Source organism: Hibiscus syriacus, unplaced genomic scaffold, assembly GCF_006381635.1.
Source record: "Hibiscus syriacus cultivar Baekdansim isolate YM2019G1 unplaced genomic scaffold, ASM638163v2 tig00112604_pilon, whole genome shotgun sequence".
Taxonomy (NCBI): Eukaryota; Viridiplantae; Streptophyta; class Magnoliopsida; order Malvales; family Malvaceae; genus Hibiscus; species Hibiscus syriacus.
The window spans coordinates 275562-302750 of NW_024063366.1; the positions used below are offsets into that span (position 1 = coordinate 275562).

Sequence of the window (27189 nt, forward strand, 5' to 3'; positions counted from 1 at the left end):
CCTTTTGCTTTTTAATGCTCCTTTCTCTATCTTCATTCCTCGAAAAAGGACTTTGATTCTGAGTGTCTGACACTTCATTTCCCTTTTTAATTATTTTTTCTTTCAAAAACCGAGCTTTTTTACTGGGGGAAAAAAAAGAGAGACATTGAGAAGCTAGGCATGGTGAACGAGCAGCAACTGCAGATGAATGATGACGATAATGATGTGGAGTCTATATTGGTTATGATGATGAAATGGTCGTTCTAAAAATGGCACAACAAAGCAAAACTACCAACATTAACAACACCCCAATTCATTTGCAACACCACCACCAAGAAGTAAAGCCAACGATGTTTCATTACTTCCTGGGAGCCAAATTTGCAAATTGCTGTCTTTTTAGCCCCTAAGGCTACTGATTCAAGGTTTCTTGATGCTTCCCTGTCTTCTTCAACCATGTCGGTGAATCTTCGGGTGGCGGTATTGGTGTTGGCTGTGGATCCATCTCTTCCACCTCTGATCTGTGTTTTGGTTAGTTTCTATATCTTTTCCTTTAAAGATTCTTCTTATTCTTATTCTTCTTCTTTTGCTTCATTCTCTTTTATACTGAAGTTTTAATGGGGTTGTTTTGCTTTTAGCATTGAGTAATCTTACTTGAGTTTTTACTTTCTCTTCATTCTTGTTTGCTGTTGTTTTTATGTGAAAACTTAGACTATAGTAGCTCATTAGGGATGATGGAAAGGGGGAAAGTATGATTCTAGTCATACAATTTCATGGGTAGTTTTGATTTTGGATTCCGAACTCTGCTTGAGGCTTGATGGATTAGTTTTTGTGAGCTCAGCAGCCAATACCCAATGGGGTTGGTTGCTCCTCCTATAGGTCATCCCTATTATCTCTATGTTATACTTTCTCTGATTATTTTACTTTTAGTGGTGAATTTTAGTTCTCTGATTTGTCTACTTTTTGAAGGTGGGTTAAGCCATGATGATTAAACAAACTGAAAAGTATGAAAGAACTGCTAGTTTATTCCTAACAAGCCTTTATGGTGTTTAATTTAATGCTGATGTGTGATGTCTTGATTTGGTCTTTGATGCGCCTATGTTATAAATTTTTGTTTTGTCTCTTTGCGTAATTTCAGTAATTTGCTGGGCATTATGTGTTCCTATTTAGTTCTTTGTAACATTTTGCTCGTTATATTATGCATGTTATCTCAGTATGTTGAAATTCCTAATCTTCGAGCTTGTCACATTTCCTCATAAAGAATTCTACTGCTGAGGTGGCTAGATTTTTTGGAGTGTGTATGTTTTTTGAATTGGGATTTAACCTACACGATTGAAGTTTGATCCCTTTTCTCGTCAATTAGAAGAAAGACGGGTTGGAAAACATCTCGAGGGCATTCCATACTATGGTCCATCCAGGGGGAGAAATATATGGGCCAGATATAAGCAACGGTTTGGCAGGAAATAAAAGAAATAATTTGGATTCAGCCTTTATGGCTCATGAATCTCTTGAGAGCTTGCATTTGATAAAGGTGATTGTTGATATTTTACCTTATCATGTTTTATTTCGAAAGAGAAATATTCCTTCTTTTGTTAATCATTCATATGTACTAAATATTTTTCTTCATGTTTGTGTTCAAATGCTTCGCAATGTTGTCGGAGGGGATCGACCTAGAAGGTCCAATGAGGATGATGTATTCCTTGGTATGAAGTGAATGAAGCATTCTTTTACGTCTCTTATATTGCAGCTGTTAAAAGTCAAATAATTTAGGCACCAAATTAGGCACCAAATGGTGCTTTGTCAAACTCAAAAATTAGACACCTAATTTTTGTTGAAATTGGGTAATGGGATAATTAATTTTAGTCATTGTAATTTAGGGTATTTATAAGATTAGTCCTTAAGTTTCAACTATAAATACCCTAACTCATTTAGCTTCAAAATCATCCCAAAACATTCTAGCTTTCTTCCAATACTAGAGAGAATTTAGAGAGTTTCTTGAGAGTTGTTTTCTCCTTTTTATCTAGAGAGAATTATCATTGTTTTCTCCTTGGTAGATCGAGAGAGGTTGTAATTCCTATTTTCTCATAGTGAAATTCTTCTACCGTTGCCCGTGATTTTTACCCTAAATTTTTAGGGGTTTTCCACGTAAATTTTGTGTCTCTTTTATCTTCATTTTTATTTTCTCAAATTATCAGTTGCGATTTTGCTCTATCCGATAGCCGTCTTCCGCAACAATTGGTATCAGAGCCAGATTTGAGTGTGTAATATCTGCTTATTGTCTTTGTGGTTGCCACCAAAAGGTGGATCCTCCAACATAAGAAAGTAAGAAGGTATTACCCATTCTTTGAGGGTTCCAGAGAACTATTCACGATAGTGAAATAGTGGGAGCTATCTGTAAAAGAAGCTATGGCAACGAAATTTGATATTGAAAAATTAAATGGGAGAAATTTCTCATTGTGGAAATTGAAGATGAAGGCCATCCTAAGGAAAGACGGGTGTCTAGCGGCTATCAATGAAAGGCCGCTGGATTTCGCAGATGACATCAAATGGAACGAGATGGACGGGAATGCTATGGCAAACTTTCATCTAGCATTAGCAGATGAAGTATTGTCAAGCATCGAGGAGAAGAAGACAGCTAAGGAGATATGTGATCATCTCACCAAATTGTACGAGGTAACATCGATGCACAATAAAATTTTCCTTAAGAGGAAATTGTACACTCTCCGTATGCCAGAATCTACTTCAGTGACGGAGCACTTAAATACACTAAACACCTTATTTTCTCAGCTTACATCCTTAAGATGTCAAATAGGAGAACAAGAACGTGCTGAACTTCTACTTCAAAGTCTATCGGATTCGTATGATCAACTCATCATCAACTTGACAAACAATAATGTCACTAGTCTAGTCTTTGATGATGTTGCAGCTGCTGTTCTACAAGAAGAAAATCGGCGCAAGAACAAGGAAGACAGACAAGTAAATCTGCAACAAGAAGAAGCGTTGACAACGATGACAACGATGAGAGGGAGATCAACAGAACGTGGCCAAAGCAGCAGTCACAAACATGGTAGATCAAAGTCAAGGAGGAAGAAGAATTTAAAGTGTTACAACTGTGGAAAGAATGGTCATTTGAAGAAGGATTGTTGGAGTCTAAATAAAAACTCCAATCCACAAGGCAATACCGCAAACACTTCAGATGATGGAGATGCTCTATGCTGTGAAGCATCAACCACCGTGGAAGGAAGAAAACGATTTGCAGATATATGGCTCATTGATTCGGAAGCAACATATCACATGACCTCAAGAAGAGAATGGTTCCATCATTATGAACCTGTCTCAGGAGGATCTGTGTATAGTTGCAATGATCATGCCTTAGAGATCATTGGCGTGGGAACCATCAAATTGAAGATGTATGATGGAACAATTAAAGTTGTTCGAGATGTACGACACGTGAAAGACCTGAAGAAAAATTTATTATCCTACGGATTGTTGGATAATAATACAAGCAAGATTGAGACACGGAAAGAAATCATGAAGGTGTTCCGTGGAGCGCTTGTGGTGCTGAAAGGCGAAAAGTTAGCAGCAAACTTGTACATGCTGAAGGGAGAGACTTTGTTAGAAGCAGAAGCCTCTGTTGCCTCATGTAGTTCAGATTCGGCAATGCTATGGCATCAGAAACTTGGACACATGTCAGAACAAGGAATGAAAGTCCTTGTGGAGCAAAAGCTACTTCCAGGCTTAACAAAGGTATCACTTCCTTTGTGTGAGCATTGCATAACAAGTAAGCAGCACCGGTTGAAATTCAACACATCAAATTCTAGAGGAAAAAGTGTTCTAGAATTGGTTCACTCTGACGTATGGCAAGCCCCAGTAACGTCCCTAGGTAGAGCAAAATACTTTGTCTCATTTATTGATTACTACTCCAGGAGATGTTGGGTGCACCCTATTAAGAAGAAGTCAGACGTGTTTTCAACTTTCAAAAACTTCAAAGCGCGGGTGGAACTTGATTCTGGAAATAAGATCAAGTGTTTCAGAACAGATAATGGAGGAGAATACACAAGCGAAGAATTTGATGACTTTTGCAATAAATAAGGCATCAAAAGACAGTTCACAGTGGCGAACACTCCTCAACAAAGTGGAGTGGCAGAGCGGATGAACAGAACCTTGTTAGAAAGAACAAGAGCAATGTTGAGGGATGCAGGCCTAGAAAAATCATTCTGGGCAGAAGCAGTCAATACCGCCTGTTATTTGGTGAAACGAGCTCCATCAACTGCAATAGAGCTGAAGACACCAATGGAGATGTGGACTGGTAAACCAGTTGATTATTCAAACCTCCATGTATTTGGAAGTATTGTGTATGTGATGTACAACGCCCAAGAAATTTCAAAGCTGGATCCAAAATCCAGGAAATGCAAATTCTTGGGGTATGCTGATGGTGTAAAGAGGTATCGCTTGTGGGATCCCACTACCCATAAAGTGATCATCAGCAGGGATGTTATCTTTGTAGAGGATAAACTACAAAGAAAAGAAGACGATGATAGTGCTAAAAAATTCAGAGACTACACAGATACATGTGGAAAAGGAGGTTGAAGAAGGAGATTCTTCTGAAGCAGAACCAGCACATGATGAACAAGAACCAGAGAGTTCTGAAGCTCCAACAACTCGTCAATCAGATCGTGTGAGAAGACGTCCCAATTGGCACTCAGATTATGTTATAGAAGGTAATATTGCATACTGCCTTTTAACAGAGGACGGTGAGCCATCAACATACCAGGAGGCAATAAACAACTCAGATGCTTCACTGTGGATGATGGCGATGCAAGAAGAAATTGAAGCCCTTCATAAAAATAATACATGGGACCTTGTGCCACTATCACAAGGAAGGAAGCCAATTGGTAACAAATGGGTCTTCAAAATCAAGCAAAATGGATCAAGATGAGAGGTATCGTGCAAGACTGGTGGTCAAAGGATATGCTCAAAAAGAAAGTATTAATTTCAATGAAATATTTTCTCCTGTGGTTCGACTAACAACAATTCGAGTAGTTTTGGTAATGTGTTCTACATTGGACTTACATCTAGAGCAGCTAGATGTTAAAACAGCTTTTCTTCATGGAAATCTTGAAGAAGAAATTTATAAACTCTAGCCTGAAGATTTTGAAGAAAAAGAAAAGAAGAACTTGGTTTGTAGGTTGAAGAAATCTCTTTACGGTCTAAAGCAGGCACCGAGGTGTTGGTATAAGAGATTTGATTATTTCATTATGTGACTTGGATACAACAAACTTAATGCAGACCCTTGTGCTTATTTCAAGAGGTCTGGTGATAACGATTTTGTTATTTTTTCTGTTGTATGTGGATGACATGTTGGTTGCAGGACCCAACAAAGATCATATTGAAGAATTGAAGGCATAACTGGCTAGGGAATTTGAAATGAAGGAGTTGGGATCAGCAAACAAGATTCTAGGGATGCAAATTCACCGAGACAGAAGTAATAGGAAGATTTGGCTTTCACAAAAGAATTACTTGAAGAAAATCTTGTCACGATTCAACATGCAAGATTGTAAGCCAATTTCTACCCCTCTTCCTATTAACTTCAAATTATCCTCCAGTATGAGTCCTAGCAGTGAAGAAGAGAGGATGGAGATGTCTCGAGTACCATATGCATCAGCAGTGGGAAGTTTAATGTTCGTTATGATATGCACAAGACCAGACATTGCACAAGCAGTGGGAGTGGTTAGTCGGTACATGGAAAATCCAGGCAAAGAGCATTGGAATATAGTAAAGAGGATTCTGAGATACATCAAAGGGACCTCAAATGTTGCATTATGTTACGGAGGATCAAACTTACTAATCAATGGTTATGTAGATTCTGACTATGCAGGGGATTTGGATAAAAGTAAATCTACTACAGGATATGTGTTCAAAATTGCTGGTGGAGCTGTAAGCTGTGTTTCAAAATTGCAGTCAGTTGTGGCTACGTCCACAACAGAGGCAGAATATGTAGCAGCTACACAAGCCAGTAAATAAGCAATTTGGTTGAAGATGCTATTGGAGGAGCTTGGGCACAATCAAGAGTATGTCTCTCTGTTTTGTGACAGTCAAAGCGTCTTGCATCTAGCAAGGAATCCAGCATTCCATTCAAGGACAAAGCACATACGAGTTCAGTACCATTTCATTAGTGAAAAGATGGAAGAAGGAACGGTAGATATGCAGAAGATCCATACCAAAGACAACATAGCAGATTTCATGACGAAGGCAATCAATGCTGATAAATTTACCTGGTGTCGATCCTCCTGTGGCCTGTCAGAAACGTAAGCAACATGAAAGTACAAGGTAGAAAGAATGGTGTGAAGATATGATTATTCCAATCTAATCTTCAAGTGGGAGATTGTTAAAAGTCAAATAAATTAGGCACCAAATGGTGCTTTGTCAAAGTCAAAAATTAGGCACCTAATTTTTGTTGAAATTGGGTAATGGGATAATTAATTTAGTCATTGTAATTTAGGGTATTTATAAGATTAGTCCTTAAGTTTCAACTATAAAAACCCTAGCTCATTTAACTTCAAAATCATCCCAAAACATTCTAGCTTTCTTCCAATACTAGAGAGAATTTAGAGAGTTTCTTGATAGTTGTTTTCTCCTTTTTATCTAGAGAGAATTATCATTGTTTTCTCCTTGGTAGATCGAGAGAGGGTTTAATTCTTATTTTCTCATAATGAAATTCTTCTACCGTTGCCCGTGGTTTTTACCCTAAATTTTTAGGGGTTTTCCACGTAAATTTTGTGTCTTGTCGTAACCGGTTTTCGTCCGGGCACGAAATATTAAATTTGGCTGGGAAATTGATATGAATAAAATAATTTTTTTAAAATAATTTGTGAGTCGCCATCGGCCTTTTGGGTCAGGTAGGTCGAATACCTAAAAAAAATATCTTTTAAAAGAGTTTTGAAGAAAACATCAGTTAAAAGATAAATTGATCTGCGTTTTAACCAAAAATTCATTCTTTTTAATAATAAAAAGGGATTCGTGGTCGGTTACGTTTAGGGAAGGATTAGCACCCCCTACAACGCCCAAAAATTGGTACTTTTCAATTATAAATTGTCTCTACTATTAAAATTTTAAAAATTCCAAAATATATTTAATTTATAATTCTATAATTTCAAAATTATAAAAAATATTTAAAAAATATCCGAAAAGAACTTCTAGGTGCCTTAAGACAGCTCTTTTCTTTGATATTGATAAATATTAATTTTAAATAATATTGTTTACTTTTTAATTTTAAAATATCAGAATAGGACATCCAGTTGTATTAAGACTGTCCTTTTCTTCGATATTAAAAATAAATATTTAAAAATACTATTTATTATATATTTATGAATATAAAAATATTTAACAATATAATAAAAAATATCACTAAAACAATATATTTTAAGCAGTAAAATGAAAACATATGAAATAAATAACTAAATTATTATAAAAATAAAACTAAATCTAATTCCTAATTATTTGAAATTATAGTGATTAAATATTTTATTTTCTAATTTAATAATTTAGTGACCAAAATAAAATTATCTAAAATTCAAATTTTATAATAAAATAAATTAAAAATATGATTATTTATTAAAATTAAGGGATTAAATCTGTCATTTATCCTAAATATATTATTTTAATAAAAATGACTAAAATGAATAAAATTAAAATTCAAAGACTGAATTAAAATTATTATAAATTCAGTTTAGTGACCAAAATATAAAATTTACAAGTTGGGAGGACTACGGACGGGATTTAACTATTTTATAATTACGCGCATAGTCCTTCCCGAAACGACGTCGTTCGGGAAGGACTATATATGGTCCAAACCGGCTGGCCCGAAGGGCCAGCCATTTCATTTTTTTTCCTTTCTCAAGCAGAGAGAGAGAGAGCCAGAATTCTCTCTGGCCTCTCTCTAGATTCCCTCACCGGAGGGAATCCGGCAGCCGTCTGCCACCGCGAGTTCTGCCGCCGACCACCGTCTTCGGTGGCCGGAAAATTTTTTTTTTACCCTAAATGTAGATCGGACCGTCCTAATGACGGTTCCGATGTTTTTTTTCGTTAAACGGCTCCCAATCGGAGCAAATCTAAAATAATACCTTCGGCTTTTCGAAGGTTTTGGTGAGATCCGTCGACGGTTGGGGTTCTCCGATGACAGGGTAAGCTTTCTCCTCTCTTCTCTCTTTTTTTCCTTGCTGTGTTGATGCTGACTGAGATCGTTGGTTTAGTTGTTGTTGTGTTTTTTCTTTCTTTGTTTTTTTTTCTTTTTCCGGTTCTCTCTGTTTCTGTCTCTCTTCTTTCTGTCTTTTTTTTTTTTCAGGTTCGGGTGGTGGCTTTTATAGCCACCACCGTTGTAGCCGTCGGACCGGTCCGAAGAGGGGGTCTCGGTGAGTCACCGGACTACCAGTGGTGACTCACCCTGTAGCCTTGCATGGACGGCTGGCGTTGATCTTCTGGAGTCTTCATTTGGGACGTGGCAACGGCGGAGGCGGCGAGAAAACTGTCGGCAGCCGCGTGGAAGCTGGGGCGGCGCCGCGTGGCCCTAGGGTATCAAACCCTAGGGTTTCCTTCTGGAGCCATCTGGACCGTTGGATCGTGCCAGATCCAACGGTTGTGATGAGGCGGCTGGTTTAGATTAGGGTTAGGAAACCCTAACTGGAAACCCAAATGTTTAGGGTTTCTGGTTTGGTTTGGACCGGTTATGGTTGGTTTGTAACTGGGCCGGTCCAATTGTAATTGGTATGTAATTATTATTTATATATATATGTTTAATGTATATTTAATAATAATAATAAATAATAATGATAATAATAATAATAATAATAATAATAATAATAATAATAATAATAATAATAATAATATGGATAAAAAATTAATATCTTCAGCTGCCCCTCTTTGCTCATTCTTGTGTTAACAAGAATAGGGCAAAGATGAAAAGATAATAAAATTTTTTATTCATTTTGACTTTACTTTGATCATAATGGAGATATTGAATAAATTCTTCTCTCTCTCCAGATGAGTTCTTCTCATTATGAACTTTCTGCTGGGGATGATGATGACCTCCTTTCTGTGATAGAATCATTCAAAAGGTTGAATAAGCTCTTGATGAGTTCTTCTTATTATGAACTTTCTCTAGAAAGGATGATGTTAATCTATCTCCTTCTGTGATAGAATTATGCCAAAAGTTGAACAAATTCTTCTTATTATGAACTTCTTCTTTCTTCTTCAGATGAGTTCTTCTCATTATGAACTTCTCCGGAAAAGATAATCCATCAATTGATGGATTCAGGTAAAAGGTTGAACAAATTCTTCTCATTATGAACTTCTTCTTCCTTCTTCAGATGAGTTCTTCTCATTATGAACTTTCTCTGGAAAAGCTGATCCATTAAATGATGGATTCATATAAAAGGTTGAACAAATTCTTCTCATTATGAACTTCTTCTTCCTTCTTCAGATGAGTTCTTCTCATTATGAACTCGAACTGGAAAAGATAATCCATCAATTTGATGAATTCAGGTAAAAGGTTGAACAAATTCTTCTCATTATGAACTTCTTCTTCCTTCTTCAGATGAGTTCTTCTCATTATGAACTCGAACTGGAAAAGATAATCCATCAATTTGATGAATTCAGGTAAAAGGTTGAACAAATTCTTCTCATTATGAACTTCTTCTTCCTTCTTCAGATGAGTTCTTCTCATTATGAACTCGAACTGGAAAAGATAATCCATCAATTTGATGAATTCAGGTAAAAGGTTGAACAAGTTCTTCTCATTATGAACTTCTTCTTCCTTCTTCAGATGAGTTCTTCTCATTATGAACTTCTCTGGAAAAGCTGATCTTTCACATGATAGATTTGAATCTTTGCTAAAATCTTTGAAATTCCTATTTAGAATTTAACAAGAATAAAAATGAATGAAAATGCATCTATTTTTGCAAATGCCTAAATATGATGCATGAATATTAAGTTGTTTGATTTCAGACTGGTGAATTGAGTATTTCTTCAATTGTAAAAACCCAATATATCTGTCTTCTTCAAAACAAAGAATCTATCATCTTTGACAAATGTAAATGTAGATAAAATGTCACAAAACTTCTTGAGAATAAAACTCAATAGTATAAACTCTTGAAAAGCTTGCATTCAGGCAACATGTTGATTCTGATAACAATTCATCTGATTATGAAGTGACCTTTCAAGATGATTTCACAGATATCGATAGTTCTTCTAATACCGAGAAATCTTAAATTCTGATTCTGATGAAGAGAATAAACTGTTATACTTGACAAAAATGGGATTCTCAGATACTGAAGCTTTAATAGCCATGTAGAGACGTGGTCCAGATTCATCAATTGCAGAATTGATAAATTTTATATGTGTTGTGCAAATGACTAAGGCTGCTGATGCCCTTCTTCTGATAAAAGATAGTAAGTCATTATGCAATGATCCCCATTACAAGCAAAGGCGAAACTTGGGCTATGATTTTTGAAAGGAAGAAGCAGAAGGAGCTTGAAAATAAGCTTCTTAATGAAAATGATCATGCAGTTCATCTTTCAATTCCAACGATAGGTTTTGGGGTTCCTACTGAATCAGATCAGATAACTCAAAGAACACTTCCAGAAGATGTTATGAACACATTCATCTTTTAGACTCAATGATTGTTCTGTCCAACCAGATCAGATAACTCAAAGAACACTTCCAGAAGATGCTATTGAGCACATTCACCTTCTAAATTCAATGATTGTTCTGTCAAACCAGATCAGATAACTCAAAGAACACTTCCAGAAGATGCTATTGGCACATTCATCTTCCAAATTCAATGATTGGTTTTGTCAAACCAGATCAGATAACTCAAAGAACACTTCCAGAAGATGCTATTGGCACATTCATCTTCCAAATTCAATGATTGGTTTTGTCAAACCAGATCAGATAACTCAAAGAACACTTCCAGAAGATGCTATTGGCACATTCATCTTCCAAATTCAATGATTGGTTTTGTCAAACCAGATCAGATAACTCAAAGAACACTTCCAGAAGATGCTATTGGCACATTCATCTTCCAAATTCAATGATTGGTTTTGTCAAACCAGATCAGATAACTCAAAGAACACTTCCAGAAGATGCTATTGAGCACATATCAAAGGTTGAATTGTTTATAAACATGTACAGGAAGTGCCAAATTGACAGAAAGGATCTGTAAGGTTCTTGAAGCTTATGACAATGAGCCACCTTAGAGTGTCAAGAAGTATGTTCTTAATGAGTGCTGAAAATGGAATCTAGTATGGGTTGGAAGGAATAAAGTTACTCCACTTGAACCTGATGAGGTGGAAATGCTTCTAGGTTTCCTTAAAGACCATACACAAGGATCTGTATAGAAACATATTTCCCAGTGATATCAATGTCTTGTTTCCTTTTGTTGGAATTAGTGCTGCAAAGATCACCTTCTATTGTCTTGGTATATTTTTGAAAACAGATGTGCAAGAACTGAATGGTGATCGGTTGGAGCAATTGATGAGTAGATTTGGTGGATTCGACTTTGTTGTAGGTAGCATCCCGTGTAACAATCTTAATGTTCATGGCTTTAAGATGGTGATGATTGGCTTACTTTGTATTCCATGTATTTAAAAGTATTAATCATAAAGTGATATTCAGAAATCTTTATTTCAAAAATTATGTTAATTCAATAAAAGAATAAATTGAATTTCCAAAAATAAATTGAATCTCAAATAAATTGAACTTGAAATAGATAGAATTGTATTCAAAGTTATGGCAAGCATAAGAATGATAAAAATTCAAATGTCTCAACAAATTATAAGCATAAGTATTTCTAAATTAATCACATTGACACAATTTAGAGTAATGATGTAAGCTTTTGTCTGGAAGATCTCAAACGTTGTCAAAATGCTTGTAGATGTGAAGTTTCTTCCAAACTGTCAAAATCTTAAGAAAATTCAATTGCCGGATGCCTAATATCAACCTGCATTTGAGCCGCCTTTTCAGGTTTTCAACTCAAATCCTCCCTTTGGTTACAAGATGCCCTTTGCGGGTTTTCACCTTGACCCACCTTTTTCCCTTTTTTTTTTTCTTCTTTTTTTTTCTTTTTTTCTTTTCTCTTTTTTTCTTTTTTTTTCTTTCTTTTTCTTCAAGCATAATACTTCTTGACAGAATCTGAGTTTATTGGATTTTTCAGAATTTTTCCATCCATTTCTGCCAAGATCAACGCTCCTCCGGAAAAGGCCTTTTTCACAACGTATGGCCCTTCCCAATTAGGCATCCATTTCCCACGGAAATCTTTATGTATAGGCAAGATCTTTTTTAATACTAGATCACCCTCTTGGAATTTTCTTGGATGTACTTTTTTATCATGAGACTTCATCATCCGTTTTTGATACATCTGTCCATGGCAAATAGCTTTCAATCTTTTCTCCTCAATAAGGTTCAATTGATCAACTCTAGCTTGGATCTATTCAGATTCATCCAATTTTGTTTCTCTCAATATTCGAAGCGATGGAATCTCAACTTCAATTGGTAAGACTGCTTCCATCCCGTAGACTAAAGAAAACGGTGTTGCCCCAGTAGATGTTCGAACAGTAGTTCGGTATGCATATAGAGCAAAAGGTAACTTCTCGTGCCAATCTTTGTAAGTTTCAGTAGTCTTTGTAATGATTCTCTTGATGTTTTTATTTGCTGCTTCAACTGCCCCATTCATCTTTGGACGATATGCCACTGAATTTGCATGTTTGATCTTAAACTGTGCACAAAGTTCGGTCATCATTTTGTTATTCAGGTTCAGAGCATTATCTGTAATGATCCTCTCTGGTAGGCCATATCGACAAACTATCTCTTTCTTTATGAATTTGCAGACTGTGGACCTCTTAATACTGGTGTATGAAGCAGCTTCAACCCATTTGGTAAAATAATCAATTGCCACAAGGATGAAGCAATGTCCATTCGATGCTTTTGGTGTGATTGCCCCAATGACATCTATTCCCCACATAGAAAATGGCCATGGTGCTGTCATTACATGTAAAGGAGATGGGGGTACATGAATCTTGTTTGCATATATCTGGCATTTATGACATTTTCTTGCATAATCAATGCAATCTGTGTACATGGTAGCCCAATAGTATCCATATCTCATTATTTTTCTGGCCATGGAAAGGCCATTTGCATGCGTTCCACGTATTCCACTGTGTACTTCTTCAATGACGTTTCGAGCTTCGCTGGTATTTAAACATCTCAATAGCATTTGATCACTGCTTCTTCTATACATAATCTCTCCATCAAGAAAATATCCAGCAGCCATTCTTCTCAAAGTTCTTTTATCAATTTCTGATGCATTTGGTGGATAACTTTGATTTTTGATATATTGCAGGATATCATGATACCATGGTTTACCATCTACCTCTTCTTCCACACTATAACAATGTGCAGGAATTTCATATACTTGCATTTTGATTGACATCATATCAACTTTCTTAGTTGCCTGAAACATAGCAGCTAATGTAGCCAAAGCATCTGCCATTTGATTTTCTTCCCGAGGGAGATAATTGAAGGTAATTTTCTCAAATTCTTTCACTAATTCGAGTGTAAAATTTCGGTATTCCAACAATTTGGGATCTTTTGTTTCCCATTCTCCTCGCAATTGATACACCACCAAAGATGAATCTCCATATATCTTGAGAAATTTGATTTTTCTTTCTATAGATGCTTTCAACCCCATGATACAAGCTTCATATTCTGCCATGTTATTGGTGCAAAAGAACTCCAGTCTACTTGTAAAGGGATAATAAACATTTTCTGGAGAAATTAACACTGCCCCGATTCCTCGTCCCAAAGCATTAGATGCTCAGTCAAAATAAAGCTTCCAAGTTGCAAATTCATCATTTGTTCTGACTTCTTCATTCATGGATATGCACAACAAATCTTCATCGGGAAAATTGAAGTTCAAAGGCTGATAATCATTTGATACACGACTGGCCAGAAAATCAGCTATGACACTTCCTTTTATCGCTTTTTGGTTGACATATATAATATCAAACTCGGATAATAACATCTGCCATCTAGCCATTCTGCCTGTCAAAGCTGGTGATTCCATTAAGAATTTCAAAGGATCAAGTTTTGATATCAACCAAGTAGTATGGTATAACATATATTGTCTGAGTCTTCGAGTAGCCCACACCAGGGCACAACATAATTTTTGTATTGGTGGATATCGAACTTCACAATCAGTAAATTTCTTGCTCAGATAATAGATAGCTTTTTCTTTTCTTCCAGATTCATCATGCTGTCCTAGTACACATCCCATTGAATTTTCGAAGACCGTCAAGTAGAGAATTAATGGTCTATCAGGCATTGGTGATACTAAAATTGGGGCATTGGATAAATATTTCTTAATAATATCCAAAGTTTCTTGACATTCTTCATTCCAGACTTCAGGATTGTTCTTTCGAAGTAATTTGAACACTGGATCACATTTGTCAGTTAATTGAGAAATGAATCGAGATATATAATTTAATCTTCCCAAAAATCCTCGAACTTCTTTTTTTGTATTGGGTGGTGGAAGATCTTGAATTGCTTTTACTTTATCTGGATCAATCTCGATTCCTTTTTTGCTGACCACAAATCCCAAAAGTTTTCCAGAAGTTACCCCAAAAGTGCATTTAGCGGGGTTAAGCTTTAATTGATATCTCCTCAATCTCTGGAAAAGCTTTCTCAGATTTTGAATATGTTCTTCTTCCGTTCTGGATTTGGCAATCATGTCATCTACATATACTTCAATCTCTTTGTGCATCATGTCATGAAACAAGGTTACCATGGCTCTTTGATATGTTGCCCCTGCATTTTTCAATCCAAATGGCATCACTTTATAACAGAATGTGCCCCACATGGTTATAAATGTCGTCTTTTCCATGTCTTCAGGATTCATTTTTATCTGATTATATCCTGAAAAGCCATCCATAAATGAAAACCATGCGTGTCCTGCAGTATTGTCCACCAATGTGTCTATGTGGGGTAATGGAAAGCTATCTTTCGGACTAGCTTTGTTGAGATCTCTGTAATCCACACACATTCGAACTTTTCCATTTTTCTTTGGTACGGGAACAATGTTGGCTACCCATTCTGGGTATTTAGATGCCTGTAGGAAACCTGCATTGATTTGTTTCATCACTTCTTCTTTGATTTGCAACAACATTTCTGGCCTCATTCTTCTGAGCTTTTGTTGTACCGGTTTATATTCTGGGTTGATAGGAAGCTTGTGTATTACTATATCTGTGCTCAAACCAGGCATATCTTGATAAGACCAGGCAAAGATATCTTTGAACTCTTGAAGGAGATTTATCAATTCTTGCTTCACTTGGATGGTCAGAGTAGTACCCATTTTCACCTCTTTTATTTCTTCATCTGTTCCCAAATTCACAGTCTCAACCTTTTCTTTGTGGGGTAGAATTTGTTTGTCTTCTTTTTCTACCAATCTTAATAGTTCAGTAGGAATATCACATTCCAGTTCATCCTCACAACCATTGATTTCTTCCAGACATATAGGCTGCTCTAAATTTATCACTGGATTAAATTTAGGAATACACATGCTATTAACACGGTGACACCTGCAAATTTAAGTCGGACATATTTCCGAAAGAATATAGTAAATTTATGAAATGTAAAAATGTAATAAAATGTAAAGAATGATTGCCATCTGAAAATTTTAAAGAAAGTTCCTTATATTTAACATAATTTCTTTTACAAGATAACAAAAAAAAGTTTTCATATTTTTGAGCTAAACATAAAGATTAGTTCTGAATATTACTCTGCATTAATATTAAAAACTATAGGAAGATCTTCAGCGGTCCAATTGGTGAGTGTTTCTCCAGGAAAACATGGGCGAATCCTATCCAAGTACTTGCCAGTCTTGTTGTCATTCATGATCATGTTGACAAATAATCCATTCATAGCTTCTTCAACTATGTCTTGATCTTTCGTCAACTTTTCTTCTTTAAAGGCTTCAACAAGCTGCTGTTCCACATTAATTGTTCCCCCTGATCTGAATATGGTTTTCAACTGTGGGAAAGACATGTGTTTCCAAAGGATTTCTCCTCCTTTCAATTTTGCCTTTCTGTCTTCACATCTTCTTTTCATCTCTTTGTTCTTTTGCTGAAGATTGGGCTTAAACCCTAGCCCAAAACGGTCTTTTTTCATCTTTATGCTGATAGGAACTGAAATTCCTTGAAGATTCTTTCCTAGACCTCTCCCAGCTTTAGCTCCGATGCCTAAAGTTTGTTGTACCGTCATCTTGGTGCAATCAGACAATCTGGGATATGGAATTTTGCTTCCTTCTACAATAAAGGTTGCATTTACAAATTCAAGAGCTCGAAAAGAGCATTCAAGAGCCTCATCATTGGTGTCAATATATGGAACATCGCTTGTTACAGACGCAATGATTTCTTCTTCAGCACTAACGCATATTAGTTGTCCATCAACAACAAATTTCAATTTTTGATGTAATGAAGAAGGAACGGCTCCTGCTGAATGAATCCATGGCCTCCCTAATAGACAATTATATGTGGGGTGGATGTCCATCACCACAAAATCAATATTGTACACGACTGGGTCGATTAACAACGGTATTTCCATTTTCCCAAGCACTTCTTTTTGAGTACCATCAAATGTTCGTACTACATTATGATAACTCTTCATGTGTGATTGATCCAGAGGCATTCTTTGAAGTGTGACTAGAGGCATCAAGTTGAGAGCGGATCCATTGTCAATCAATACTCCTGGCAACACATGACCATGAAAATGTGTCGTGATGTTCAAAGATTTTACTGACCCCATTCCGCCTTCCGGTATTTCATCATCCGTGAACGTTATGTAATTGTCAGCGGCTATATGTCCCACGATTCTGTCAAGTTTATTGAGGGATATATCTTTAGGGATAAATGTTTGATTGAGGATTTTCATCAAAGCATTCCTATGCGCTTCTGAATTTATCAATAAATCAAGAATAGAAATTCTCGCTTGTTGTTTGTGTAGTTGTTCAACCACACTATACTCACTATGTTTCAGGAATTTCAAAAATTCTTGAGCTTGTTTTTCTGTCACAGGCTCATTGAATGCTGGAAGGGATTCATCCTCAAATACCTTCTGAGGTATTGTCACGGCTTTTCCTTTTGCTTTCGCTTGTTCTGAAGCATTGGATGTTTCGGGAGAGTAACATCTCCCACTTCTTGTAAAGAAACCGACCTCGCTCACTGCTTCAGATGCCGATGTTGTACTCAGACTTTGTATTTTCTCTTCTGTTTTTTCTAGAGAAACAGATCCTCCTATCATTGAAACATTGGTAGTATAATTCCAAGGTACCCTGCGGGTATCTTTGTATGGAAACGGTAGAGGAGTGGTAATAACTACTTTAGGCTTTATTGGTGCAGGAATTGCCGTAGATGATTTCACATTAATGATCACAGGATCATTTATTCTTTGATTTGGTTTAGAATCCTCTGATGAGCAAACATCATCTTCTTTTTTCCCGGGTTCTTCTTCAAAGAATTCTATTTCCCTATTGTTCATCAATTTTTGCACCAAATCCCTGAACTCAGGACATAGTTGAATTTTATGTCCTTGCTCCTGATGATATTCACAATAATTCTTGCCTTCATTCTGTTTTGGTTTGAATTGTTGTGGAATCATACCGGTTAAAGAAAGTTGTTGGAATATCCAAACAAAAGGAGATTTGATTTCAGAAATGTCAGTCTTTGCTTTCCTTCTGTTCTCTTCCTGAATTGCATTCACGTTTTTATCTCCATGATTTGGCAATGGATGATTTGATGCAGATGGTGTATTAAATTCCAACTTCCCAGTGTTGATCAAATTTTGAACCACCCTTTTGAATGCTAAACAGTTTTCAATGGAATGACCCGTAATTCCTTCATGGTAAACACAGTGTGCCTTTGTATCATACCAAGGAGGGAATGGTGGTTGCATCTGAACCAAGGGATAAGGCCGTATAACATCTGCTTTTAACAGCGAATCATAGATCTCTGCATACGGTACTGGTAAAGGTGTAAAAGACAACCTTTCATTTTCCTTTCGAGATCCTCTGGACTCTGCTCGATTAGTGTTTGTTTCCTCTTTCTTAACCCTTGGCTGGGTTATTGTAACACTTTTCGATGAATCCTTGCTGTAAGAATTGGCATTGTTGACTTCATTCTCCTTTTTCCGGTAAGTAGGTCTTTTGGAACTAGACCCATCATTTGATTCAATCTTGCCACTTTTCAAGACATTTTCAATGAGTTCTCCAGAAATAACCAAATCTGCAAAATTTATGGTTGCATTCCCCATTAGATGGTTTAAATAAGGAGCCTTTAATGTATGGACAAACATTACTGTGGCCTCTTTTTCTGACAAAGGTGGTTGAACTTGGGCCGCAGTGTCACGCCATCTCTGGGCATACTGTCTGAATGTTTCATTATTCTTTTTCTCCAAGTTTTGGAGAGTCCATCTATCAGGGACCATGTCTGTCACATGGCGGTACTGCTCTAAAAATGCTTTAGCCAAATCTTTCCACGATCTAATGTTGGCTTTGGTGAATTGAGTATACCATTTTAAAGCCGGTCCTGTTAAACTATCCTGGAAGCAGTGAATTAACAATTTCTCGTCCTTCACATATCCTGCCATTCTTCGACAAAACATAGTAATGTGGGATGAAGGGCATGTAGTACCATCATATTTATCAAATTCAGGAGCTTTGAACTTGATGGGAAGGATTAGGTCTGGAACCAAACTCAACTCACTAGCGTCAAACCCATAGAATGATTCAGTTATTTCCACAGATTTCATTCGTTCTTCTAAGCTCTTGATCTGTCTGGTCAGCTCTTCATTTACTTTTTGTTTCTCATTCACCTCATTCAAATCTGGGATCAAATGCTCAGTATTAAGATCCCCTATTTTCACATCGGATATAAGCGGATTTTTGCTTGAAGATGCAGGATCCACTTGTTGGTCTTCATGTAGTTTGGCTTCTTGTAATGCAGATGTACGAGCATTGATTTGTATAGGTGGAGTACCAGAGTGATAAATTGGTTCTGGTGGAAAACCTAGAGGATATATGGGTTCTTGGTCAAAAGATACAGGGTTTTCATGCATTTTTCCACTGATAGCCTGCCTTTTAAACATATCCTCTATTTTCTTCATCATACTGTCTTGTGAATTTGCAATACTGGCTTCAATTTTTTCCAGCTTCATTCTCATTTCTTCTTGTTCTTTATGATGCTGTTCATCAATACGCTGTATTTTATCCTCCATAATTTTCTTAGTAGCTTGTCTAGTACCGTAGTGATGTAGTATTTCTCTTTTGGCCAGAGTAACTGCGATTGAAAAATCTTTTAATATTATTTTTTCAAATTTTAATTAATGAATTTTAACTTAATAAATAAAATAATAATTCATAGCGAATATTATGAAATGAATGATGAATGTATGCAAAATGTATGTATGCAAAAAAGATATTGATCCCAAAAAGTTAACTGTCATAGAACAACTTTCATCGGCATACAAAAGTTTCTTTATAATAGTTCATAACTACAGATAAGGCGTAGCTTTCCTATTAAGCTCTATAATTTCTTTCATTAACCATGACACCTTCTTTCCGCACTTAGAAACTGGATCAACATGATGCTCAATTATTTTGGCTTCAACAGCTAGTTCCCCAATATATCTAGCAACTTCGCTCATTTGAACCATGGCCTCGAACACCATATTACTTCTTTCTTCACTTCTTTCCACATAGAACTCAGTTGACTTTTGCCACTGTTCATTCATTTCTCCAAGAGTTTGCTCTAACTCAGTGATTCTGACTTGACAATTGTGCAGAATTTTTTCAAGATCTCTAATGCGTCTTCGCAGTGAAGCATTTTCTTCATTACTTTCTTTGAGATCATTAGGTCCTAGACGAACCTTTTCTTGAAACAATGATTCTTCAAGTTGCAAAATGTAATCATTAAACTCTGAGTTTTTGTTTCTAGACTGATCCAGATCTTCTTCAAGTTTTGTTCGTGCTTCTTGCGTTCTTTGATTAAGCTTCTGGATTTGAACATCTTTGTTTCTGCATCTTTGCATCCAATTGCTAGCCACTTCTTGTTCTACCTCAAGTCTGGTGTTGAAATTTTTTCTTTCTAATTCCCATTTTTCCTTTTCAATATTGGATTCTTCCATCCTTTGGCCTCTGACTTCAAGTTCAACAATCAACTGGTTCATTTCAGATTCAAATCCCTTGAACATGCTATTTTTCTCACCTTCAAACTTATTAAAGATGTCATTCTTCATCTCTTCTAAATCTTTGGCTCGATCCCTTTCTTTATGCATTTCATTCATGATCTCGCGGTGTTCAGCCTTGTGTTTTATAATTCGCTCTCTTCTGTCGACTTCAAAATCTTCCATTTTTTGCTTTCCTTTCTCAAGGCTTTTGAGTAGACGGCTATTTTTTCCTTTAAGATCTTCCACTCGTCTTTTCTCGATATTCAATTCTCTGGTCATCTGTACCGTCGATTGGCTGGGTCCTGACGCTTTTCGGGATTTATATAACTCCTGATAATCTTTCTGTAAGGCTCTGTACTCATCCTCACCTTTTTCTTTATCTTTTCTCAACATTACACATTGTGATGAATGAAAGTCAATGTCAACCCCCAACATAGCTTTATCTTGTCTCATTTGCTCTAACTCTTTCGACCAACCATCTCTTTCTGCTTCAAACTCGGCTTTCAAGATTTCAATCTCTGATGGAACCACCTTAATATGATCTTCCATAGAAATATCCTCGTTTTGATCTGGTAGAGGAATATTTTCGTTTTTTCTGACAGATCTCCAATCTTCATAATCAGGAGTTAGCATTTCTTTTGCTGCTTTGGCTCGGATACAAAAAGTTGTTTTCCAAGCTGTAACGGCTTCCATGATACTTCTTTTATAATTTTTGCTGTGGAATGCAAATTCAGATGACTGTAATCCAGCAGTGACAGGTACAAATTGACGACCTTCATACTGTCTTATAACCAGAAGTGGTGCATATCCAATTCCTCCCCATAATCCGAGCAGCATTATCCAGTTATAATCACCACACCTGTAAAAGAATTCTCTTTGTATTTGCCACGGGGCTCGCCAAACAACGTCATTGCTTTGCAGATTTCGAAAGGCATTAATCCACATATCTTTCTTAATTTCTTTAGGCCATTCCTGCTCCAGAAATTCCCTTAATGGTGAATAATCCGTATTAAAGCGTCGGTATGAAACCTTTTCTGTTCTCCAGAAATGACTACGGATCCAAACATATAACAACTGAGTACACCCTGAGAATCGTCCACCTCCTAGCCTTCTGCAAGCATTTAACGATCTGAAGGTCTCTGCTAGGATTGCAGAAACAGGATTAATCTTCTTCGGTAGCTGTTCAAACAAGTCTACCACTGCAGCTTCAATATATCCCAATACTTTTGGGAAGATGACCATACCATATATACCCAGAGCAAATAGATCGAATCGCACTTTAATATCTGGATGGCTCTGAATAAGTTCTCTGATGTTGGTCCAAGCAATGCCTTCGCTTTCGCCTTTTTGTTTTGTACGGGATGCTACCCATTCTTCTCGTACCCCGGCAATCTTTGCTAATTTAACTCGAAAGGGTTGAGTTTTAATTGACTTTGAATATATTCGATTCTCCAAAGCACCTTCAAGATGTAACAAAGTTGTATATTCTTCAATAGTAGGGACCAAGTCCTCCTTATTGAAAGTGAAGCAATTGTACCCTGGATTCCAGAATTAAACTAGGGCTCTGAGTAATTCATCATCCACTTCAACATAGAGCAAATATGGGATGTCTCCGTAAGTCTGATAAAACTGCAATTTTTTGTTTGAATCCCAACTTTCCCAAATGCTTCACAAATCTTGCATATCATTTCTTTTTAGTGAAACTGGAGCATAACTGGCCAAGTCAGATACATAATCATCCTGCAGACTGTCTCCTTCTTGTCTTTGTAAATCTTCAGCCCACTGTCTTACTTCTGAGTTTAGAATTACTTGACTTGAACACTTTTTATCCATAAATGAAGGCTTTCCAATGAGACAATTAACACAAGGATCAATGTCTTTTATCCTGTATGATGCAATGCAAACAGAAAAATAAAGAACACACAAAAAGAAAATAAATTAGTTTACATAATAAAGAACTTTAATAATAACATTTACATAAATATTCTTTATTTAAACATGCTTTTCTGAATTTAAATAATTTAAATAAACATGTAATTTAAACAATGAATAAATTAACAGAAAAGACATAATTCATTTCTCCTGGGTGTACACCTATTTTGGATAAAATTTCGGCATGACTTCGGATTGGAAGAGTTTCTAAGGTTTTTTTATATGCAGGGTTTCAGATCTAGGAGTAAAGGTACTCGAATTGTCCATGTTAGTGCCCCCTTAGGCTGCTAACCCTCAATCCTAGTCCATTACAGACTAAAGTGGATCGAGTTCAATTCGAGGGGATACATTTCTCTATGCCTGACACGGAGAATAAATTCTCACGAAGACATAGAGCATATGAACCCCGAAAGTTACTTGCTAGGTCTGACACGGAGAATAAATTCTCACGAAGACGTCGCTTTCACTCCCACTTAAAAGGGACAACTCAATTATAGAGCTTTATGTAATGCAATGCAAGTGTGGTGTGTGAGGAGAAATGTTCAAACCTTAGACAGAAAAAATAAATAAAAAATACATAATAAAATACTTGTAAATAAAACCTATAATTATTATAAAATAATAAATAAAAAAAATTTGAAAAGAAAGAATTAAAAATTAATTATATGAATTTTTAATTTTTAATTAATAGAGACAATTTATAATTGATTTTTAAAAGTTTGACCGGTCCCCAGCAGAGTCGCCAAGCTGTCGTAACCGGTTTTCGTCCGGGCACGAAATATTAAATTTGGCTGGGAAATTGATATGAATAAATAATTTTTTTAAAATAATTTGTGAGTCGCCATCGGCCTTTTGGGTCAGGTAGGTCGAATACCTAAAAAAAATATCTTTTAAAAGAGTTTTTAAGAAAACATCAGTTAAAAGATAAATTGATCTGCGTTTTAACCAAAAATTCATTCTTTTTAATAATAAAAAGGGATTCGTGGTCGGTTACGTTTAGGGAAGGATTAGCACCCCTACAACGCCCAAAAAATTGGTACTTTTCAATTATAAATTGTCTCTACTATTAAAATTTTAAAAATTCCAAAATATATTTAATTTATAATTCTATAATTTCAAAATTATAAAAAATATTTAAAAAATATCCGAAAAGAACTTCTAGGTGCCTTAAGACAGCTCTTTTCTTTGATATTGATAAATATTAATTTTAAATAATATTGTTTACTTTTTAATTTTAAAATATCAGAATAGGACATCCAGTTGTATTAAGACTGTCCTTTTCTTCGATATTAAAAATAAAATATTTAAAAATACTATTTATTATATATTTATGAATATAAAAATATTTAACAATATAATAAAAAATATCACTAAAACAATATATTTTAAGCAGTAAAATGAAAACATATGAAATAAATAACTAAATTATAATAAAAATAAAACTAAATCTAATTCCTAATTATTTGAAATTATAGTGATTAAATATTTTATTTTCTAATTTAATAATTTAGTGACCAAAATAAAATTATCTAAAATTCAAATTTTATAATAAAATAAATTAAAAATATGAACTAAGGATTAAAAAATTATTTATTAAAATTAAGGGATTAAATCTGTCATTTATCCTAAATATATTATTTTAATAAAAATGACTAAAATGAATAAAATTAAAATTCAAAGACTGAATTAAAATTATTATAAATTCAGTTTAGTGACCAAAATATAAAATTTACAAGTTGGGAGGACTACGGACGGGATTTAACTATTTTATAATTACGCGCATAGTCCTTCCCGAAACGACGTCGTTCGGGAAGGACTATATATGGTCCAAACCGGCTGGCCCGAAGGGCCAGCCATTTCATTTTTTTTTCTTTCTCAAGCAGAGAGAGAGAGAGCCAGAATTCTCTCTGGCCTCTCTCTAGATTCCCTCACCGGAGGGAATCCGGCAGCCGCCTGCCACCGCGAGTTCTGCCGCCGACCACCGTCTTCGGTGGCCGGAAAAATTTTTTTTTACCCTAAATATAGATCGGACCGTCCTAATGACGGTTCCGATGTTTTTTTTCGTTAAACGGCTCCCAATCGGAGCAAATCTAAAATAATACCTTCGGCTTTTCGAAGGTTTTGGTGAGATCCGTCGACGGTTGGGGTTCTCCGATGACAGGTAAGCTTTCTCCTCTCTTCTCTCTTTTTTCCTTGCTGTGTTGATGCTGACTGAGATCGTTGGTTTAGTTGTTGTTGTGTTTTTTCTTTCTTGTTTTTTTTTTTCTTTTTCCGGTTCTCTCTGTTTCTGTCTCTCTTCTTTCTGTCTTTTTTTTTTTTTTTCAGGTTCGGGTGGTGGCTTTTATAGCCACCACCGTTGTAGCCGTCGGACCGGTCCGAAGAGGGGGTCTCGGTGAGTCACCGGACTACCAGTGGTGACTCACCCTGTAGCCTTGCATGGACGGCTGGCGTTGATCTTCTGGAGTCTTCATTTGGGACGTGGCAACGGCGGAGGCGGCGAGAAAACTGTCGGCAGCCGCGTGGAAGCTGGGGCGGCGCCGCGTGGCCCTAGGGTATCAAACCCTAGGGTTTCCTTCTGGAGCCATCTGGACCGTTGGATCGTGCCAGATCCAACGGTTGTGATGAGGCGGCTGGTTTAGATTAGGGTTAGGAAACCCTAACTGGAAACCCAAATGTTTAGGGTTTCTGGTTTGGTTTGGACCGGTTATGGTTGGTTTGTAACTGGGCCGGTCCAATTGTAATTGGTATGTAATTATTATTTATATATATATGTTTAATGTATATTTAATAATAATAATAATAATAATAATAATAATAATAATAATAATAATAATAATAATAATAATAATAATATGGATAAGAAATTAATATCTTCATGTCTCTTTTATCTTCATTTTTATTTTCTCAAATTATCAGTTGCGATTTTGCTCTATCCGATAGCCGTCTTCCGCAACAGCAGCCTCCCACTGGTAGCAGATTCGAAGCTGATGCTACCAAATGGGAGCGGTCTGTCCCCACTGCAGTTTAGTATTCTTCACGTGGTGGTCACTTTGCACCTTTTGTGCATCAAGCTTTAAATAGGTTGAAGGATACAAGTGTTGGTCCATCTGTTATCTCTCAAGCTGCTGCCGAGGACGTCTATTAATGCAAATAGTGTTCCCACTGAAAAGGGTTCATCTGGGATAGTGCCTAGTGGAGAAAGGGCCAAGTCTGCTCCTATTTCAGAAACAGAGTCTTTAGTTCCTCAAGGTGAATATATTATGGTCTTTGTTTTTTGTTTTTGATTGTTAAGATCTGCAAATAAAAGAAATTGAGTGATATTAAATGCAATGCCCTTTGTTGTGCTGCAGTCAACAGGGACTAACAACTTTCAGCCGACAAATGATTATATTTTATGTTGGCGAGGCTCACGTCTTTGATGATGTGCATCCAAACAAGGAGTAACAAAACGTTAAATTCCACCACGCAATTCTTATTTTTTAAGATTTTATTTAAATAAAACTTAAAAATTACAAAAAAATTAAATTCTTTATAATTATAAAATATCCAAAAAATTAAATCTCTAATTTTTAATCTCTAATTTCAGTTATCATCGGTCATCTCTAATCACCATCTTTATCGCCGTCCATTTACTAACATGTCATCGTCTTCGACATCATATTAAACCTCTAAAATTATAAACCCCTAATTTTTTAACCCTAAATTTAATGGGCGGGACTTAGCTAGGATTTAATCCCAACACGAGAATTTCATACTGGGATTTGAGCGAAAATTACCGAACTGAGGGATTGAATATTGAATTAATGTCAGGTGTTGAATCGGCACTACTGAACAGGGGAAATTGGTGCCGCTGGAAGCCTGGAAAATGGGATAGGGAAAGGGAAAGGGAAAGGGAAAGGGAAGAGAAGGCGAAGGGTACGGAGAATAAAGTATTAATTTTTTAAAACATAATTTTTTCTTTAAAAAATACTTTTTTATTTTTTAAAATATAAAAATCCAAGTTAACAAGTATTTCGTGTTTCGAATTTGGGTTGAATTAATACATTATCTTATATTGTAAAAAGGGTTATTAATATTGCACCTTGAGCCAAGTAGGCACATTGCTTTTGTATCCAGTTGCTAATATTATCGCATCAAACTCCTTTTCTTGCACATTCATGAACTTAGCTCCATTTCTTGTTATCTCTTTCACACCTTCCATTACCTTATTTTTACCATATTTTATTTGTGCCAGTGCACCGACGTCGAGCACTGGAGTTTTTCCGGTAACATTCTTGAGCTCGATTGGACCCGTTTTCTGCCGCCGGAGACCTATTTGGTCCGCGTTACCCAAGGTGAAGTTGGATACCAGCAAAAGCAATTTATCTACTAGCTTTAAAGGGAGCCATTTGAGAAGCACCATCCCTATACCAAATGTCGACAAGCAGAACATTCCCTCGGTAATACATGCACCTAGAGCTGGGTATACGGGCTACCCGTCCGTTTAGCCCGCGGGTTTTGACGGTGCGGGCTTAAATGGAGCAGTTTAAAAAGCCCGCATTCATAAACCGTTTTGAATTTTAAGGCTTGCGGCCCGTTAAATAACAACAATTTTAAATGCTTTAAATACAATAAAAAATAATATTCGAACTTGCTACACCTTTAAAAAAGATCCAGCAACTTGAAAATGAAGGTAGCACCGTCAAAATAATAAATAATATTTATATTTTATTTTAAATAGCCGGAAATGATTATAAAATAATATTTTTTTTTATTTTTTTAATCAGTAATATATATTTATATATAACGATATAATTACTTAAACTTAAATTAAAAAAAAAACAATATTCACTTATATCACCAAATTAAAAAATAAATAAAACAATAACCACATTATATTTTTATAAAACACGATTATTCAAGGCTATAATATGAAGACACATGTCTGCAAGCAGAAATTCAAACATAAAAATTCAATAAAGTCAAATATTATACAAATCTAATAAGAAAGTTGTCAAGTGGTCCTAATAATTG

The 27189-nt window shown here is 35.9% G+C and overlaps 1 pseudogene; it reads left to right on the forward strand.

Moving 5' to 3' along the window:
- The first annotated feature begins 36 nt into the window (after window positions 1-36).
- On the forward strand, window positions 37-25620 carry LOC120181902 (annotated as a pseudogene).
- The last annotated feature ends 1569 nt before the right edge of the window (window positions 25621-27189 follow it).